Source organism: Schistocerca americana, chromosome 2, assembly GCF_021461395.2.
Source record: "Schistocerca americana isolate TAMUIC-IGC-003095 chromosome 2, iqSchAmer2.1, whole genome shotgun sequence".
NCBI lineage: Eukaryota > Metazoa > Arthropoda > Insecta > Orthoptera > Acrididae > Schistocerca > Schistocerca americana.
The window spans coordinates 474018528-474040486 of NC_060120.1; the positions used below are offsets into that span (position 1 = coordinate 474018528).

At 42.3% G+C, this 21959-nt stretch overlaps 2 non-coding genes across 2 annotated transcripts; one reads left to right on the plus strand and one right to left on the minus strand.

The window, feature by feature from the left end:
- Window positions 1-7722: 7722 nt before the first annotated feature.
- Trnay-gua lies at window positions 7723-7812 on the plus strand. The gene is given in 2 exon segments: window positions 7723-7759; window positions 7777-7812. It is a non-coding gene; the product is annotated as a tRNA-Tyr (tRNA).
- Window positions 7813-21553: 13741 nt separating this feature from the next.
- Trnap-agg lies at window positions 21554-21625 on the minus strand. Its single transcript has one exon. It is a non-coding gene; the product is annotated as a tRNA-Pro (tRNA).
- Window positions 21626-21959: the final 334 nt, after the last annotated feature.

Consider the following 21959-nt stretch of genomic DNA (forward strand, 5'->3'; position numbering starts at 1 on the left):
GACAACGGCTGAGAAGTGCATCTTGGTGCTTTGCCACATTACACCTCTGGCCATGAGCTTTTATTATGTGCAGTATGAATCGAATCTGAATTTCACAATTGGCGGCCTCCCCTTGTCAGCCGCGCGGACAGCCACGTTGACAAGTAAACAGGCCTGTGAACTTAATGAAGTTTTGCCCTAGATGTTTTGCTCGCCATAACGCAACGTGTTACATGTGTGGAAAAAAGGCCATGTCCAAGTCGCTTGTTTGCTATAGCACAAAAACGCCAATTTTGCCCGCTCTCAGAAAAAAATAGGCTCGTGCATATGCATTGAACGTTGTGTTTTCCAATCCTACAACGGGTTCCGTCAAATATAAATTTAGATAGCGCCTCCTCCTCGCTCTAGTGCCATGGGATGACGTTCTAACAAATTATTTCTCTCATTGTGCATTGCTGGCCGTTTCAGTTACACACAAGTGCTTCAGTAACTTTGCTTAATTGTGCCACGTGCGAGCCGGCCGGTGTGGCCGTGTCAGTCTGGAACCGCGTGACCGCTACGGTCGCAGGTTCGAATCCTGCCTCGGGCATGGATGTGTGTGATGTCCTTAGGTTAGTTAGGTTTAAGTAGTTCTAAGTTCTAGGGGACTGATGACCACAGATGTTAAGTCCCATAGTTCTCAGAGCCATTTGAGCCACGTGCGAACAGTTAGTGTCACCACGCCTTTCTGAATTTAGCACGCACCTCACTGCTTCCAACAGACAGGAAGTTCCAGTGCTCGGACGGTATAGTTTGCCTGCCACTTACAGATCTCACACCAGGACAGTGAATTTTGCTGTGTTGAAATCAAGATACCGTGAGAACATTTTCGGTTTAGATGTCTTTGATTTGTTTGACCTTAGCATCTACGACAATGTACTGTCAGTCTCTACATTTGCACCAAAAGATAGTGTCGCTAGCTTGCTTAAAAAAATTTCGTGAACTATTTTCAGAAGGAATTGGAAAAGCAAATAACTTCGTAGCGCGTTTTACATTGAAAGACAATGCACACACAGCCTAGGTTTTTTCGGGCCCGCCCCATTTCAGTTGCTTTAGGAGACAAAGTAGCCAGTGAATTGAAATAATTCCTCCCATTCAAGCTAGTCAATGGGAAAGTCCTCCCGTTTTGTTGCCTAAGCCATCTGGTCGCATTTGCATTTGTGTTGACTTAAAGTCTATTGTTAACCCACAGACAGTAGTTGACATTTTTCCGTTACCTCGCCCTGAGGAACTCATGGACAGGCTTGGTGCAGGACGTACGTTTTCTAAGACAGATTTGCGTGATGCCTACGTGCAAATGCCATTGGATAAAGTATTATAAAGAGTGTTTAATGTAAATACACACTTAGGACTGTTCAAATATTTGCGTTTGTCCTTCTGCAGTGCTTTCACACCTGCCATTTTTCAACGTTACTTGGAACAGCTGACTGCTAAAGTGTCATTTTCTTCAAACTACCTTGACGAAATTGTCGTCTCAGGTCGTACACTAGAGGAACACATTGCCAATTTGCATACTCTTTTTCGAGTGTTGTCAGAAGCAGGATTCATGTGTCGTCTCGAACAGTGGCTTTTTTCAAACTGAGCTACAGTATTTTGGTCATGTGATACAGTAAGGGTGTGCTCCCCCACCAAACTGATTTGCTTGCAATCCGTGACCTTCCTGTTCCTCACAGTGTGTCTGAACTGCATTCAATACTAGGCAAGACGACGTACTACATTCGTTTCATACCGAATGTTCCTCAGATCGCGGCTCCATTTCTCACTTAAATTGGAAACACACACGCAGAAAAGGAGAAAACTGACGATTAATGCAAACAAGCAAGAACAAAACACTCTACGTCAAGCAACGGTGGTTGGCCGCGGAATGAGGGCGAATGTGGCCGGAGTGACCTTTATATGCCATCTGCCCACTCTACCCACCACTTCCCCCAGAGAGCCAGTAGGAACTACAGAATGCTGGACTGAGCACGACTGACACGTGTGTGCCGGTCTGCGAGCACTCCCTGTGTCCTGCTGGTTGCGGGTTTTTTGCTATTCGACAAAACCGCACATAACATTAACTCTGCATTCAGCTTTGTCTGTCTGGGGTTGCCATAGTTTATCTGACAGACTAGGACATTTTTCTAAAATTGACTAAAAATGGACATAATTTGGGATGGAGAAGTCGGGACAAAGCGGGCTACTTCTCCTAAGCTTAAAAGAGTGAAAGACTGGAGCAAATTCCACTGTTAGTTACGAACAGCAGCAGCAATACCAAAAATAAAGGAACTTTGAAAGATTACTGTGTGTTTATTTGACAGTGTCGGACACTCATTGTTTTACAATTGCTAATGATTTGTTATGCATAACATCAATTTTTTTTTGCATCTTCGAAAATATTAAAAATTTTGGAGCTTACCATGAAAGTATAGTTCACTGATTTCAAAGACGTGATGATGATTAACAGTATGACAGCACATTGCTAATTTCACTGGTGTTACTAATTCACTCTGAAAGTCAAACAAAGTAACTGTCCTTTTCTTTAAGTGCTCCCAGAGTGCACATTTGATTTGAGCTTTACATCATCTAAATGTTCCTTAATATCTGCCCTTCCCATCCGCAATAATATCATAACACTTACAAATTACACATTCTGCCTCATAGTCACACCTCCCTCGTTTTTTGAAGAACCATTCATCTGAATATTTTTCTTGCAATGAACACTTCGTCTTCGGCATTTGAGTTCACTGGAAACCTTAATAAAAAGTTAGCCGCGATACGACTTAGTGAAACAGGGAATTATTTTGCTGCTTAGCTTAAACTAAAGTGGGATAAGGGACATTGATGGTGGTCCACCAATGTGGCATTGCGCATTCGAGTCAGAGTGCTTAAAGCAGGGCCCATACTTTGAAATGAGTTCATCCCTTTTAAATACGTCAGGTAGCAAATAAAATCTGTGTGATATATATCACATAGTAATGGTACAAGTTGTGTAGAGAACATGTAGTAATCAAAAGCGTTCAAATGGCGACGACTCTTTACCAGTTTCATATAAATATTAAAGAGCACATTACACACATTTCTTGATTTCACTCGCTCAAACACGTTGTAAGAAGAAACCTTCTCTTTTTCTCAGCGAATCCGTAGTCCTCAAGGTTAATTGTCACAACATATTGAGGAAGTATGGGCTTCAGAACAATTTTTTTAATGTGTGGGTACAATTGTGTTCTTGAATAAGCAGAGTTCTGCAGTCAGTATCCCTCTTTAATAGAATAACTAAGCCATGACCATACTTCGCACAATACACTCACTATTACTCCTCAAATTCACAATAGACATCCTGCACACACTTGAGGTTGAATAACTAAATTACGATCGATTCGTAGTGGTTATTCAGTTAGACACACGTGGTGTGTTGAAAGAGACAAACAGAAGTCTGTGCTTGGAATAAAGCATTCTTTTCATTCAAGCTTATAGGATGTTTCTACATAACATGGTATTCCTTTTTGAAAATTCAGCTCCCACACACACGTTATACGACCGAAATGGTATGTATAACTGAGTCGCCGTTTCTCGCACATACAACAAACAAAATCTTTGTATGATGCTCTAACAGACTCCTTTTTTTCTTTTTTTCTCTCCTCACAAACTCAGTATTGCCAGTGGCAACAACAGATCCATCTTGCAGTTATCCTCCTGCTAAAGTGTTAAAAAAGTATGGTGCTGATGAACAGGAACTTAAAATGTGCTCAGACTCGGTACAGGACAGTTCTGCGATGTCTCTGCGATGGCCTCTGGAAAAAATTCCGAATGGAGGCACTCCAGTATATATTGCACTCACAATGATTTCTTAGTCGGGGGAAATTTGTATGATCTGGATGGCTGGTAAGTTTACAGTAGCTATTCGTGGAATGTATTGACAGGAACACCAACTCTGTGGTCTGAATATACATAAGACTTCACTGTGTGTTGGCTGGATTTACAAGTGTCAAAAATACGAAAAGGTTTCGTGGAAGTGGTGAAATGGACAACACAAAGACACTAAATTGTAATTACATCCTTTATTCAACAACAAATATGTGATGGCAGGAGGCTTTTTCTGCTAATGGGTGGTGCGAAAACGACACCCAGCTGGTGCAAGTGTGGTCGTATAAATTTTTTTATACACCTATAAATGAAAGTCAGAATGAGGCTCCTGCTGCTCGATATATCACCAGACTTTTGTGGGAAGTAATCAGACTACTATTTACGTAAAAAAAAAAATTACTTATGTCTAGTTGTAAGGAGGGGATAGATCTGATGTGGTGAATTGTGATTTCCGTGCATTAGGGAGTATATCTGAACGTAAGGGGTGATAGACTCATTTCGTAAACAGCTGCACAATATAGCAGTGCGAGGGTTCAACTGGATATGCTATAGTGTACAAACAGGACAGGGAATACGCCTGTAACAAAATGAATACACAGAACGTTTCCTCATCGGCTCCCCTTAGCAGATCCTCCCGTTTTCTTTGTTGTACTATTGACTGCGATGTTGGTTACAGTACACAAACCCATATTAGTGATGTACTTCCAACCCCTTCGCCTGCAGGAGTACTGTTGATTATCACATAACGCCAGATGTCTGTGCTTTACAACACTTGTTTGAGAGAGTCTTGACAGGATGCAGCACCTTCCAGAAGCGCTGATTGGAAGACTTAAACGCCAAATAAATTCCTGGCAGTGAGGAGAATCGAGACAACTAATCAGTGTGAGTGTGGGCATGCCATAATTTTTTCAGTTGCTGCACACACACAAACGATAACTACACTGCATCTCTGAAATGTGTATATGTTGCAGTGCAAAGTTACGGTGGCTTATGACCTGGCATGTTCAAAGAAATGGTTCAAATGGTCCAAGCACTATGACACTTAACATATGAGGTCATCAGTTCCATAGAGCTAGAACTACTTAAACCTAACTAACCTAAGGACATCACACACATCCTTGACAGAGGCAGGATTCGAACCTGCGACCGTAGCAGCTGTGCGGTTCCGCACTGAAGCGCCTAGAACCGCTCGGCCACATCGGCCGGCGCAAAGAAATGGCTTTGTCTGGTGGTAAGGGAGGTATAGATTCGATACATCGATAGGTGCAAGGGTACGTGAAAGGTTTCATGTGTAAAATTGTGTGCGCTATAGATACTGAGATTCGCTCCAGAACCACAGCCGTCAAGAGACATCACTCTGTGTCAGACTGCAGCAGCAATCGCAATATTTAATTGTAATTACGCTGATAGAATACATGAATGCTTCAAAATATTCTTGTGAATCTCGACATGGCTGTAGAAAGCATAGCAGTAAGCAAGCAAGCGGGGACCAAACCAGTATCTAAGCGGACACCTTTCTTCCTGTCTGGGGCCAGCCCATCCTTTGTATGCCAGTTCGGAGAGTCCGAGAAAGGTTCCGGTCTGCCGCGGCACACGACGATTTGCCTCGTGGCTCCCCCTGGATGGGGGAATAGTGAACTAATACTTAGTTTGTGTTGAATCGCTTTGCAAGTACACTGTGTGGAAATTTGAGAAGGTTCACTATGACAAGTGTTGGCGTTGGGAGAATTCATAGCATTTGAATTCCTACGACTCAGCTGCTCCTGGGGAGGACCCTCCACTGCTGGTGGGCCTCTCTCTGCTGACACTAGCTTCCGCGGCTGCATCCATGACTCCCGTTTACGGTGGTAGTTTTTTCCAGTCTGTGAGCCCTGGCGCTGTACTGTGGCATCTGTGCACTGTGTGTGGACGTCCGGAAGGTGAATGTATGGGGTGTAAGAGTGTTTTCCTAGATTTCAGGCATATAGCTATGAATGGATCGTGTTTCTCAACGCGTCGCAGCCGTATTTGTTGTTGTTACTACCCTATCATGCGGTAGACCCTTTCCTCCCTCCTCCTTTGACCTGGTGTAGCTGAGAGAACCTGTCAACTTAGGAATTCTATAGCACTTTTAAAAAAGAAAATACCGTTAGCAGACTTAATGTGATCGGGAATTCCATAACTGTTACGGTATAAATTCCCTTTTCAGTTTGAAGTTCCAACTATCATTTCATACATCACAGCTACCAATCGTGATGTCAAATAATAATATATTTGGATTATTTAATGAAATTTCTCGTTAAAAAACATAACACTATTGTTTATGCACGCAAACTACCGTGCAGTGTCGGTCTTTTTTTAATTTCGAGTAGTTTTAAACTGTGTGCTTGAAGCACATTGTTTGAACGCCTGTATTGACGATTTAATTAATATTTCCTATGGCTCATCTTCTGAAATACATTTGTGACATCTTCTGAAGTACATTTGTGACATCGTCTGAAGTACATTTGTGACATCTTCTGAAGTACATTTGTGACATCTTCAAACTATGGTATTCCGCACCAGATTTAATAACTCCTGAAGCAGTTTTTGAACATTGTCAATGTGTGTGTGAAATATCTACCGCGTCCGCCTTACATCCCTTACATCACTATCATGTGGCCAGAAAATATTTACTAAATTCAGCACTATTTCTGGATAGATTCCCTGTCAGGTATTTGCTTTGGAAGGAAGCCATCTCATGCACAAGTATGCGACAGGTTGCTTCATGCATACAGAAGAACTGAGATGGTGGTGGGCGCCGACAGAAAGGGTACTTACAAGGGAACCTCCCCATCGCACCCCCCTCACATTTAGTTATAAGTTGGCACAGTGAATAGGCTTTGAAAAACTGAACACAGATCAATCGAGAAAACAGGAAGAAGTTGTGAGGAACTATGAAAAAAATAAGCAAAATATACAAACTGAGTAGTAGTCCATGGGCAAGATATGCAACATCAGAGATAATGTGAGCTCAGGAGCGCCGTGGTCCCGTGGTTAGTGTACCTAACTGAAGAGATTAACCACAATAGTTTTCTAAAGTGGTTCAAGGGCCAGATATTGGAAAAATTAACTCGGCCGTCTGTTATTATAATGGATAAAGCTCCAACGACGGCAACGAAAAAAAATCCGACGTTGTTGAATGGTTGAAAAGCCACAATTTGAAAATTCGGGTCGATTAATTAAAGAGGAGCTCATGTTGCGGACCAGGCAGGTGAAGAACGTAGCCACAGGATTCTTAGGCTTCCACCATACTACTGCCACTTCAGCCCGATCAAAATGATTTGGGCACAGATTAAGCATTATGTGACAACAAATAAAAAAACTTCACTGTGACAGAAATTCAAAAAATATAGCGGAAGCAGTGGCACAAAGACGCCAGATAAGTGATGTTGTACGCCATACGGAAACGGTTGTTAAAGGAGCATGGAAAAGTGAAGTGAGCGTAGAGAGCAATATTGAAAATATAATTATGTCCTTGGGCAATTCCAGTGACTCCTCCATGGACCAGGGCTGAGGTAACGACAGAGTCGAAGAAGAAAAGCGATTCTGAACTAAACGGCAATTACCCCTTTGCCTTAATTCATCTTCATTTTCGTCTTTGTTTCGAATTTTTTACTAAATGGTGTATACTGCATTTGTACAATAAATCTCATCTCTTTATTAAGGAATACTCCTCTGCCGAAGTATGACACTCCATATGCGCACTACGCTGACTGTACGCCACTGTCCCCACGCATATAAAACACATTACAGCAGCTGCCACAGTAAGCCGAAGCGGCAGCGAGAGAGCAATGAGGTGCCCCGAATCTGTGCCACGGTGCGCCCTACTCTTACACTCCTTCGGTAGCTCAGTTGGTAGAGCGGTGGACTGTAGCGGTTGTTCTGGCAGGCATCCATAGGTCGCTGGTTCAAATCCGGCCCGAAGGAATATTTTAAACCTTTCGGTCTGCAAGTATTTCCGTCCCTGACTAGCATTTAATGCGAAAACTATGGGATGCTCAGTCTGACATCTGAAACGAGGCCTAGAATGATATGTTGAACAGAAGGAAGGAAATTTCAGTTTAGTTTCAAGCTTTGAAAATGTACCACAAGAGAGTTTCTGAAATACCACAAAGAAACGTGAGGAGTAGTACCTGCATACATTCATAGTTGATGTGGATCTAGATAAACAGTTTAAGGTTTCAAAAGTGCGGACATGGAATAAGGTGTTCGCAGTTCGGTGAAGAATGGAGGTAGAGAGCAGGGATAGACGGATAATTTACAGTACCTATAACATCTTAGTGGAAAATAAGGAAAAACTATGACGTGTTACGGGAGATATAAGGCGCGGTTACGGATTACCGCCACTGTTGATTGTGTTGTATGTTGAAATAGCAAAGAAGGGAATAGAGAAAATCTTAGAAGAAAAATAAAGGTGTGAAGTGAACAGACATCAATGCTGAGATTCGCAGACGAAATCGGGAAAGACTTAGAAGTAATATTATGCGAGATCGTTACGCTGCTTCCTAGTAATGTACAATTTATTAAGAAATGAAACATAGGCAAAAATTATAAAATAGAAGATATTAAAGTAGCAACATGCAGAAAACAAGCGAATTATTTTACAGTCATTAGTAGCAGAATCGAAAGGATAACCTAGTTATTTAGAAAAACTACAGAGGAGGTCAATTTAGGGAATATATCATAACAAGGCAAGTGTAGGTTCTACAAGTGTCAAATACAAACGTATTTAGGAAAAAGCTTCTGGAAATCAGCACATGGAGGACAGAACTTTTTTAAAGTGCTCGTGTACCGCAGAGACCCTTAGGACTCCCACGCTCTTACAAACTTAATTATGTATATGAATAGTTCGCCCATCTCGGGAATCTAGAATCTCGTTGATTTCAGGGGACTTCAGTTTACCTATGTGGAGAGAGAAAACTTAATAATTTTTTTTTAGTAAAACATGACTACAACTTACATGTCATATTTGCATGCAGTAATTTGTTTCTGTTATACTTTTGATGGATAATGAATGGAAGTTCTAATGGCAAAGAGATTTTTTTGCAACATAATTACAGCTTACCAATTTTCGGATGTTTTCCTTTACTTGTACTGTGAATCCTGGCTTCTTGCCGAATGACATGGTTCTAGGTCAACGGGATGGTTTTGATGAGTAGGTTTGAAAGTATCAAAATGTGTGAAGTTAATGGTAGTATGTTTTGATACCACTGACTTACTAAGAAGCTCATCTATGTTACAGCGCCAGGGGACCGTAGGTGTTTGTATGTGACATAAATTTCAACTTGATACGTGTGCCCGTTCCTGAGAAAAAAGATACTTAACGGTCGGATAGACAGACAACAAAACGATCTTATAAGGGTTAGTTTTTACCATTTGAGCTACCGAGCCGTAAAAATTATGTTAGCGGTCACAGATTAGAATATGGAGAACATTGTCGAGGATTTTTGGTTACCGGATATGGAGAGGTGGAGAAATTATCGCAAAACGCAAAGGCAGGAGAAGCATAAACTCTTCGAAAGATGGAACTAATATAATTGTAAACCTTCCATTGTATGTGCAAAGGATTTCCTCTTTATCTCTACCCACTACAGCTGTAGTTCTTACCACATATGGAAAACTAAAAAGGACGGAGCTTCTTGTAATTTTGCCATATGGATTAGTTGTGGATTTGTACTGACCTGGTTGTAAGGTGATACAAGGCGTATATGCAACTCAACTGTTGTGAAGAAATTTTCGTTTCTATTTTGTATAAGAACAATGAGACTGAAGTTCAGTTATTCCACAGCTTCAAGACTGTCCTGAAATCGAACTGCAACTGGAACAAAGACTGCGTCTCTTATTACAAATAAAAAACAGAGACACCAGTCGACCAAGAGGCAGAGACGAAGCACAGTCTCAGAATGGATAATCGTGGGATAGGGCTGTAAATAGAGTGCAACGTTTGCAAAGGAATTGCCCTTGGTCCACCTTAACTGATCCAGACAAACCACAGAAATTCTAAATGTGGGTGGCCGGACGAAGATTCGAACCCAAAGTAAGTTCAGTGACTCAACCCTTGCGAAAACGACTGCAAGTCAGCAAACTGATATGTACTTTTGTTGAGTAATGGCACGACAATCTATGAACTGAGAAAAGCCTTATGAAACGTATTAGGATGGAGAGTTTTGCAAGTTGAATAGATGCTTGTTGCTCTGACTTCAGACCATTTCGTATGATAATGTGATGTGTTGTTTGTGGCTCACAAATCGTACAGATCAGAACCTGTTATTTGTACACAGATGGTTTTAGTATCAATATTTTTTGTAGATACCTTTACTACCAAAGACTAACGAAGAGAGAACCTGAATTCATATAGAGAACACTCCGTTCAGATTGCATGAAGTAGTTCTTGCCGTGTGTGTCCGCAGCCTGTATGAATTGTTCAGCTAGCAGAAATAAAACTTTTATAGTCACAAGCAAAAATTGACGTGACAGATGGCTAATTTCAAGGATTAACTTTAGAGAAGAAGCGTTTCTGGGTCTCCAGCTCCTTAGCGTGTTTCAAGGCGAGCAGTATATTCCAGACAGGAGTTAGTTTTGTTACATTGTTAATATCCACAGCGACACGTTCATAATAGATTCTAAACTTCTCTACAAGCGGTATTAGCGACGATCTCCAAAGGAGGTTCCAAGGAAACGTCACGTTCTGCTTCTGTGCGCAGTAGCAAACGTACGCAGAGGGCAGATAAGATTTATCCGAGCAATATAACTGTTGAACTGTGGCCAAAGTTCCAATGAATACTCCACAAAGCTCTACAAATGTATTTACGTAGGAAGATAAATGAACATGACAGAGATCAAGGAAGACGATAAGAAACAGCGCCAACTGAAACAATAGGATAACAGTAAAGGACGTATTCGCAGATAGACGAGGTAGATTTTAACTGAAACGCTCTAGGTTACCCGAAGGGCAATTCGTGGTGATGCCTTCAACAAGTGAAACATAGCACGCTGTTAGCGGCACATAAATCAGTATCTAGACGCTTGTAGACGAAACGCAAACCGAAATGTCTTTAAAACATGAATGAATTTTCGATCTGCTGCGGAGTGTGCGCTAGTATGAAACTCTGAGATTAGAATAGGATGCCAACCATACTAGAACCCAGACCCTTTGCCTACTCAGCTACGCAGGACACAACTCAGGAACCGCACGCTTTTTTTTTTTCCTCCGCCAGTACTTCTCTACTTCCTTCCAACATCTTCCGGGGGGGGGGGGGGGGTTGTTTTGGGGAAGGAGCCCAGACAGCGAGGTCATCGGCCTCAGCGGATTAGGGAAGGATGGGGAAGGAAGTCGGCCGTGCCCTTTGAAAGGAACCATCCCGGCATTTGCCTGGAGCGATATAGGGAAATCACGGAAAACCTAAATCAGGATGGCCGGACGCGGGATTGAACCGTCGCCCAACATCTGGAAGTCCGTTATAGTGTTGCTGAAAAGCAGTTTTGATCACTGAAACTTGGAACTTGCCAGGTTTGAAGGCTTTTTATGTAATTACATCTAACTACTACAATTACTAGATTGATGCTCGTAATAGCTATGACGAAACCTCAAGGGTTTTGACTCAGTAAGTGCTCGGCGTCGGCGTCCACTGACTTGAGTACTTCGTGCCTAGCTGCTTACTTGCCGGCGTAGGCAGTGTGCCAACAGAGTCACTGCCGGCTATAGCATCTGCAAGCCCATCAAACACAGACTAGGCAGCACTGGGCTGTAGCCATTGCACCCACGGGTTGGTCCCGCAGCTCCGTTCTCACTGTTACGCGTTGTATGTAATTCTCCTGTTTTAAATGTTAGGAACAGGTGGCCGCAGAAGGAGATCGTCAGTAACGTAGCCGAGACTATATCGAAGATGGTACCCGTTTTACTGCAAAGGCAGGTAGTCATCTCTTGATTGGCAATATATGAATTCATAGATTTGGTCAAAACAGTCACTTTCGGTGCTTTGAAATTCGCAAGAGCGCATGAAAGATGACCTCATCCCTTTAGGAGATCGATATCAATCATGTTTACATTCAAAGTTCATGGACGCAATACTCACAAAGGAAGAAATAAGAACATCTTAGCCAGAATGTGACCGATAACAATCTGGAACAGAATTAAGAGTTTAAAATGTGTTTGTGGCCATAAAACTGACACTAGCACTTGAAACCGAAAACGCAACACCACGCGAGCCTTTACGTCGTCCTTCCAAAACATAACGTGAAACCGAGCGTCATACAGAAAGGTTTGCCCAGCTTCGTGTTCTAAAATTAACTATGAACAAGAATTAAAGCATCATCATTGGACCAGTAGGCGATCAGCGACACCGAAAACTAGGGAAATAGCTTCGAAAATAGAGGCATCTTGTCTAAAGAACGCGCACAATCCTCGCTCGAAATACCTTCATAGGCAAAAGGTATACCTTTTCGTTTCACTCAACAAAAGTCATTACCTGATCGAAATGTAATTAACGTGTACATCTACATCTACATGGATACTCTGCAAATCACATTTAAGTGCCTGGAAGAGGGTTCATCGAATTACCTTCGCAATTCTCTATTATTCGAAACTCATATAGCGCGCGGAAAGAATGAACACCTATATCTTTCCGTTCGACCTCTGATTTCCCTTATTTTATCTTTGTGATCGTTCCTCCCTATGTAAGTCTGTGTCAACAAAATATTTTCGCATTCGGAGGAGAAAGTTGGTGATTGGATATTCGTGAGAAGATTCCGTCGCAACGAAAAAGGCCTTTCTTTTAATGATGTCCATCCCAAATCCTGTATCATTTCTGTGATGCTCTCTCCCACATTTCGCGATAATACAAAACGTGCCCACACCGCGCAACAGTATGCTAAAGAGAGTGTAAGCAGTCTCCTTAGTAGGTCTGTTACATTTTCTAAGTGTCCTGCCAATGAAACGCAGTCTTTGGTTAGCCTTCCCCACAACATTTTCTATGTGTTCCTTCCAATTTAAATTGTTCGTAGTTGTAATACCTAGGTATTTAATTGAATTTACGGCTTTTAGATTAGACTGATTTATCGTGTAACCGAAGTTTAACGCGTGCGTCCCTTTTAGCACTCATGTGGAGGACCTCACTCTTTTCTTTTTTAAGGTCAACTGCCACTTTTTGCACCATTCCGATATTTCTTCTAAATCGTTTTGCAGTTTGTTTTGATCTTCTGATGACTTTATTAGTCAATAAACGACAGCGTCATCTGCAAACAACCGAAGACGGCTGCTCAGATTGTCTCCCAAATAGTTTATATAGATAAGAAACAGCAAAGGACCTATAACACTACCTTGGGGAACGCCTAACTAAAACCTGCTACTACTTAGAAATTCTTTCGAACAGTCCGTATAGTACTGCTTTGTTCTTGTAATATTCCTCCTTTAGCACCGAGCATAACATTTTCCCATAGCATTACTACACACCTTCGTCCGCTATGGAATCGGCTATTAAGTCTTGCTGGGCCACATCTCTCCTCTTTACGTATGACTCGATCTCGTAAAGCCGGCCGGGGTGGCCGAGCGGTTCTAGGCGCTACAGTTTGGAACCGAGCGACCGCTGCGGTCGCAGGTTCGAATTCTGCCTCGGGCATGGACGTGTGTTATGTCCTTAGGTTAGTTAGGTTTAAGTAGTTCTAAATTCTAGGGGACTGGTGACCTCAGATGTTAAGTCCCATAGTGCGCAGAGCCATTTGAACCTTTTGACCTCGTAAATTACACACGACAACATCTAATTTATAAAATACGATATTTAACGTGTAAGGGGAGTTTACCTAATTAGGTGTCATTTTACATTTCCTGCTCTAGTTGGTGATTAACAGTGTGCTACATAATCTGAATAGTTTATAAGTTGGGGTTACTATTTTGTGTTGCCATTGATAGTTCCATATATTGCTCAGCAGACAACCCCCGCGGATTTTCCTTCGACAAAATCGATTCCAGCATTTCCCACGCTACAATATGCTTACATTCGTCAAGAACCTTCTACAACGTTCGAGAAAGAATCAGTTACCTTCCACACCCGATATGTTACCCATTTACGGCCACAGGAGTTCGCAATAGTCGCCCCATAGCGGTTCACCGAGCTTTCTTCATAATATTCTGCACATGCAGGCATCACGCTAATTGTTGAGCTCTGTACAGTTTCTCGTATTGAAGTATAATAAAGACATACTTTCATATTTAATAAACAGTCCAATCATCGCACTTTATGGGAGACGTGATTTCTTTGCATTAATTTCAGGGGAACAACTTAGTGAAACCAAAATTATTAGCTACACTTGTTAAAGAGTAGACAGTTAATAATACTGCAAGTAGCTGTTCTCTACAACGTCAATAAGGATCAAGATTCCGTTGGAGATCTTGGGTATAATTGTCTACAGATGATCCCATGAGTAGAGATTTGTCCCTCGAGATTTGGAAATACAGGCCATACCCAGCTATAAAAAAAGGAGTACAACTGATGCACAAAACTATCATCGACACGTATCTGTAGCAGGAACCTAGAACATTGTGTGTTTAATTGTTGCGAATTACTTGCAACAAAATAACTCTCCATGAAAAAGCTATGGGTATCGGGAACGTATATTATACGAAATTCAACTCAAGCTCTTCACACACCAAATGCTCGGGCCCTTCCATAGAGGCAACCAGGTCAATCCCCTGTTTCTGTATATTCGAGAAACGTTTGACTGAGTGTCCCTTGACATCTAGCAAGACAACACTGGACTTGGGGTTTGTTTTGGAAGGCGACAGACGATTCTGGTTACCACCCTGACAGCAATCACTTCAATTACTGAACCTTCCCCATTAATACCTGACCCACGCGTCTGCTAAATTGGTTTTGCCCTTTAACTGCGTTTTTGTTGCTGAGAGCCTGCATTTGAGGTTATCACATTTATCAGAATCTATATGAGCTTGAGTGCTCAAATAATATTAATGAAATGGTGGCAGTGTCATCATTTGTGTCAATTGTTGATGGGTGAATTATATATCAACATGGGATTGATCTTTTATAAAAACATTGCTACAAGTTTATTGATTAAAAATTAGACAAAAATAAATGCTAAGCGTGATAACAAAAATAAAACATGATCTGATGGTAACACAAATATGCAACGAACAGTTAAAAACCCTGTATGGCGGCTGATTGGCAAAGACTAAGGTTTGTCTGATTGAACTATTTACTCTGGCTCAAAATATGGATAGCGCAGTCTGAAATTATCTAACACTGAACAGACATTGATGGATTTGTTCTTAACAGAAGTTATACTACGTTGGTGCAGCTGCGAACAAGTGACGAGATTTTGATCTTGGTTGCCGTAAAAAGCAGGGGCAGCAGTGCGGGACCCCTTTTTCTCGGTGTGCGGCGCCGTCTCAGGTGACGGTCGTGGCTCAAACGTCTGCGGAGCAGTGATGTGCGGCGCCTGTAATTCGCTATCGCGAGCACGAAATATGCGATCTGTTAGACGATTGCAATTACGCTCTAACGGAGCCGTCAAATCTCGGCAGATTGCGATTGCAGCATGTGACACTCCCGTTCGCCGATCACATCATGGACCAGTTTGAATCACCTACACGGCAGTGCGCACGAGATGATCAAACGTCAGAGCGGCAGACCTGTCACGAAAAGATTGCCCTTCCCTCGGCACAACGAGTTGTCATAGATGACTGAAAGTCTTAACTGTCGGTACAGCCAAGTCCACACCACAAGCTCCCCAGTCAAGATCAGTCAGGCTCCAGACAAGTGCCACCTGGTGCACACCACTCACAACAAGTCAAGACCAGTATCATCTCCAACCCAGAGTCTGAATCAGAAGACCCACTCCAGACAGAGTCTGAATCGCAAGACAAAGAATCTCCTCTCCTGTACTCACTTTCCATCAAACCTCGGTAAACTCTGCAAAAGCGCAACTGCCCCCACAAGGTTTTCGTGAAATCACAAAGACTCCACGAGCTCCACATCTGCTCTTTGCCACGTCTGCCTGCTCTTTGCCACGTCTGCCTGCTCTTTGCCACGCCTGCCTGCGCTTTGCCGCACCTGCCTGCGCTTTGCCGCGCCTGCCTGCTCGTTGCCACGTCTGCCTGCTCTTTGCCACGTCTGCCTGCTCTTTGCCACGTCTGCCTGCTCTTATCAGTTAACAATATTCTTCACTTTTCAGTAGAAGTGGTCAATCCCTGACGTGCATGCAGATGGCCGCGCAGAGAGGAGGAGGCATTGTGCTCCTGACTTTTTTTTCCTATTTTTTTTTCTTTTCCACGGCCGCTTCAAGCAGCGTGTTATGTTTAGTTTCCATACAGCTCTAAAGTGGACAAAATATTTATCATGAAGATTATTATCTGGGAACAGTAAAAGTTACCATGTCTCCGACCCGGGGCCCCGGCTAAATCAAGAGAAGTGATTTTTGTGTCCCAACATAGACCATTTCAGAGCCGCCACAAATGTTGCGTACCTTTTAAAATTGTTTGAAGGCCAGAGGCTCCCAGAAGCTGTGCAGGCCGTGGGACGACACCCATCTTATGGCTCCCTCGATAGTGTACTGTCCACATTGAACATGGAAACTCGTGAATTTTTATGGGCGTCATCCGTGTTCACAGAGGGCGTTTACGATGCTGTCGTAACTCGTTGGCTGGGCGATCTAGATCTCTTTCACGCCCCCGTCCTCCGCTGTCGGAAGAGGCACCTGACGGATAGGTTCAGGTTGGCTGTTTTTCGCCTCATCAACTGAACGCACTGTCTGCACACCGTGGGAGAAATTCTTGAGCCCAGCTTTCTGTCCCCAGTAAATGCTTAGAGATGTTCCTTTCCCTAATAGCAGCATGTGGTTTTCAAGCCCCATTGCAAGATTTACTGTCAAATGCGTCAAATCAGCAAACTATCTGCTTGTTCTCAACTCCAGAAAAACAGTACTCAAAGGAGAGCCACCATCAAGAGCCTGCATGTATTAACAATGTACACGCTTCTATCAATGCCTGCTCATGCTGATAACTTCCTGTCGTCTCACAAACATGTCGTCTTGGGTCAAAAATCAACGTTAAATTGTACCCTTGAACATAGAGAATGAGAGAGTGACTCGTCATCTTTCAACCGTCTAACGATATATGAAACCAGGTTTGCAACTTGATCGAAAACTTTCCGACAGGCTGGGTGTGGCATGTTATACCGCCAGCCTCCCTGTTCATGGTGTTGGAGCATCTAATTATTTCGATGACCTCTCTCATTTTTCGCTGCTGCGTGCAAGGCTGCAGGTACTTCTACGTTTTTATTATAAAAACCATTTCCAAGCATCAAATAAATAACACGTTCAGACAATGATGCTGAAACATGTTTGGGGAATAATTAATTGTGCTTTTTAAAGGCTTACTCGCACGAAAAGAATTTTTTGACAATGATTACTCCCGTCACATTCTAGAAATGCCTAAAAATGTAGCTCACTGGTATAAATGTACCGGGACTCATCGAGTGCGCAAATGGTCAAACTGATTTTTAATACTCCATGCCTAAGACTTGGTACTGTCATAAAACAAATTAGGAGGTGAATTTATTTATAACAATTATTTCGAATTTCTCTATTCTCTACATGTTCTGTTGAGGACTAACTAAAACAACGACCATGTTTACACCAAATCTCTCTATTTGTTTTGGCGCATCGTGTTTTTGCCGTTTCTTTTGGTCAACCTACTACAAAATCCATAATTTCCCCGTAAATAAACAGTTCGGTATTCTTGCGCGGTTTCTCCGATTGAGACTGACACGAATCTTTCGTTGCAGCTGTGAAGTGAGCTGCCCGCATAGCATAGCCGGAAAAATAGTAGTGTGGTCCCATTCTCCTTGTACTGCGGATAGCCTTAGCTTTACGAGGGCGAGTCAGTAAGTGGCAAAGGCGGGAGTACCGCATATCGTTTTAAATTTCGCGCCTATATGTGTCTAGAAGGTGGCAAAACATATCACTTGGAACGTATCCGATACAAAGTATTCCGCGGCCAATGGTTGATGATCTGTAGTCAAACCAAGATGACAGGTGTGCTATAAGTGTGTACCCGACTAGAACGTGACTTTGTGATTCGAGGGGATGTCCGCAGGGCACGTCCAGGCGAAATGTGTCCCGTATATAGTTGTAAATATATTGTATTTCATGGAAATGTGTTTTCAATTGAATACAGAAATGCAGCAAAGGATAAAAATGGTCACAAAAAAGGAGTGTCCTGGCCGCCATGGTCATCTAGTGATGGCGCGTTGTCTCCCCGTCTAGGAGCATTTCGCTACCCCCAGAAAACATCGCTCTTATGGGTTACAGTAATTTAAGTAATTTATATCTGGATAGGCCACTCGTTACATGTGAGCGATGCTACAAGAATTCTGTGCTGCAGTCTTTTTAACGCCTTATCTAGCGACGGGATAAGTGTTTAAATTTACAAGGGGAATATGTTGAAAAGGAAAATAAAGTTCAGGTTGGTTCAAACGACTCTAATACCTCTAGTCCAGTTTGAGAATAAAATAGGAGTAAGTAATTTCTTTGAATAACACTCATGCAATGGCAGTCAAGAGGAGTATAAAGTGTGATTCCATAATGATGTTACAAACTTTTGGGGATGATACAGAAGGATGAATGTATCAATTTGAGATAAGGGACCCTGGTGCGAAAACGACTGAGTCGAAATTATTATCCCAAAATCATTCTGATACCTCAGACAATGGAATACATGTACCGGTACGGTCGTTGTTAAGAATGTACGTGAGGCAATTTTCAGATGTGATAGTATGGACCAAAACAAGAAGAAAAAGTCGAATAAACAGGGGTTGTAAAATACATATCTAAAGAGCTGTGAGCACTTAATAGTCTTCGCTACTGAGAACCACGTCTCCTATTGAACAGGTGGCTCCTAAGGTATGCATTTTAGATCCCATGTTTAGTGGACTTCTGTCTTGTTTCGAGGCATACTACCGCTTTTGAAAGTTCTCATTCCCACAAACTTACAACTTCAGTACCGGTACAAATATTCCACTGTCAGAGGTATCAGAACGATTTTGGGTTATAACTTCCATCTCGGTCGTTCCAGATCAGGATCCCTTGTCTCAAATTGATACATTCACCCTTCTCCATCATTACAGAAAGTTTGTAACAGCATCACGGAAACAGCTTGTATAAAAAAGAGGCGCATATCATACGATAGTACAAACTGCTTCAGGTTAACAACTGTCAAGATCTTTTAAATACATCATATCACTTCACACACGTCACTTTCGAACTCGTATGTTTTCGATGTGTCCATCAAGTCGACTGATGCCGGTTTTATTATTGTCTCAACTGCTGCTTAAAACCAGTCTTTGAGCTGGAAAACTACATCATTCCTCTTTGTTTTTGATAAAAAAAACTACCATGCTATTTTTCTTTTAGAGACTTCAGTGTGATATTTTACAGTGTACATATCATCTGAGCAGTCACTTGGGAGTACTAGTGCGTATGTCAGAAAAATAGTTATCTTTTTTTTTAAAAATTATTTATTATCCACGTCATCCGTGAAATAGACATATTTTTGTTCCTCTGAATATTGCATCTTCGCGAACAGCTCTACGTCTAAGAGAAAAGTGCCCCCTTCCCACCCACGTCGAACGGACTGCTTACATGCTCTAGTTCATGCCGTTCTTGTAAAGGAAAGAAAGTAAGGAACGGAAAAACCACACAGGAGAAAACACCATTTACGTTGGTCAAAAACTGGGAGCTTTTGTAGTAGCGCGACGAAAAGGAAAGTTACAACGTAGAACACTTTTCATCATTAACTATTACCATCAGGACCTTTAATTTCTGTTCGTACCTACAAATATTCAGTACGTAGAACAACGCTTAGGCAACGCCGCAATTCGGCACACAAAGCCCATGCGAACTGCCAGTGGTATACACACGACGGCTCGTTAATTAATCAATCCTGGATCACTTATTATTAAAGAAGAAATCAGTATTTAGTTTGTGCATTAGCCGTGACGTTCTTTCCTATTAAAATCATCAGACAATGTTTGCTTTACTTTAAACGATTTGGCAATTTTATGAAAACAAGTTCAAATCCACTGAACAGTTATTTTTAGAATAATAATAAGTTCTCAGCTATTGAGTAAATCTTCCACATCACAAACGCCAACTACTCTCACTTTTAAGGTCGTAGATACAGCAGATGCGACGAAGTTTTGAAGACTAGGAGCATGTGCTACCAACTTGCTTAAAGAGACAACATTCTGCTTAGCGAAGATGGCTTCTGTATCAAATAGTTCTTGAGGAGTTGTAATAATATATTTCGTAAGTTGTTCGTTATTGGTACATACGCATTCCGTTTCTTTACCGCAACTATAAATTCGGATAAAGTGGCAAATAACTTCACACTCAGCGCTAAAAATGTCTTCCGTTAGTGCGAGTCTGCAGAGCTACGACCCGAAGTAACATCGCAGTGTTGGAGAACCTGCAATAAGGTATTCGGACAAAAATGGCAGCAAAATAATTTTGTGCCCAATGGGTGAAACGAGAAAAATTGTTACTCATCACCTATAATTACGTGTACGTGTCATCTATGTGAAGAGTGATTATTGTTGCTACGTAGACCAATTCAGAGTCTTCATTGCTATCTAATGACCAATGTCCTACTATAATATGAAATCACAAAAAATAATAATAACATTAGGGTTTAGTTTCAGTGGTTCGTACAACACTTGACTTACTTTGGTTTGTTGTAGTTAGAGTTTAAATGTTTTCTAGATTTCACATACGCGCTGCAGGTTAACAGAAACTGCACATATAGAATGATGTTCGCGATATTTATGACAAAAAACCATGTATGGGAATAATAATGTGAAGGATACTAATATACTTCATTTACGTGGACACAACAATTTCACATACATATTAATGAGGCAAACGATGTATAAGGTGAAATATAATAATACACAAAGAAACATACAACATTTAGGCATATGTTGAAGAGAAATTTACATCTATATCACATGAACAAAACACATAACTTGAGACAGTGAGACAGACAGACAGACAGACAGTGAGACAGACAGTGAGACAGACAGAGAGACAGAGAGGCAGTGAGACAGATAGACAGACAGTCAGTCAGTCAGTGAGACAGTCAGTCAGTACACTGCTTAAATTACACTGATACACCTATTAGATACCCTTTTCACTGTATTTATACCCGATCATTTTTTTGCCCGATTTATTTGGCTACGAGGAAAGGACACTGTAGGGATAGGGCTTGCACATGTTACATACATTTTGGGACTGCGACACTTGCAGACTTTCACCTTGCACTTTGCATGCTTGAGCACACAGTTTGGCACATGACATTGTCCTTGACTTTGGGTAGGTAGAGGGATGGGAGGAAGACATCGATGACGACGGTGGGCTCGGATGTTGGTGATGATGGCGATCACGGCGTGCGCGAAACTTCTCTGAAGGTGGCGTCCAGCGGGACCTGCAGGAAGCTCAGAAAGTTCTGGCCGTACATGGTGCCATGTTTGGCCCTCTTGTGTTCCTCCCACAGGTCCGTGAGGAACTCCAACTTGTCTGTCTGTCTGGCTATCGCATGTGACGTCCTCGCAAGGATCCACATCGTGTCCAAGTGTTTTGGCTATGGGAAATCAAAAAATACGGGCTCGTCCGGGATTTGAACCCGGGACCTCTCGCACCCTAAGCGAGAATCATACCCCTAGACCAACGAGCCGCCGATACGAGGTGTTTCTCGTGTGGCAGCCTCGCTGTGGAGAGAGTAACCCAGTACTGAGCGGCTGCCTGGCTGGCTGCCAAGGCCGGGAGCGGCGCCGGCCCGAGCCTCTCCCACTCTGACAGATTCGCTAAGCAGCCCCACCAGGCTGCTGGGCCGATGTCCGGTGTGCTATTTAGATGCAACAGGCGAATCGGTTAGACCGTCACTGAGACACCTCCTTACGTCCCTGTAGCAGATCGGGCGAGTACACCTTTAATCTATGATTTTTTTTTTTTTTCGAGCTTGAAAAATGAGCGACTTATTTTAGTTATCTGTGTGGTTACTACCCAGA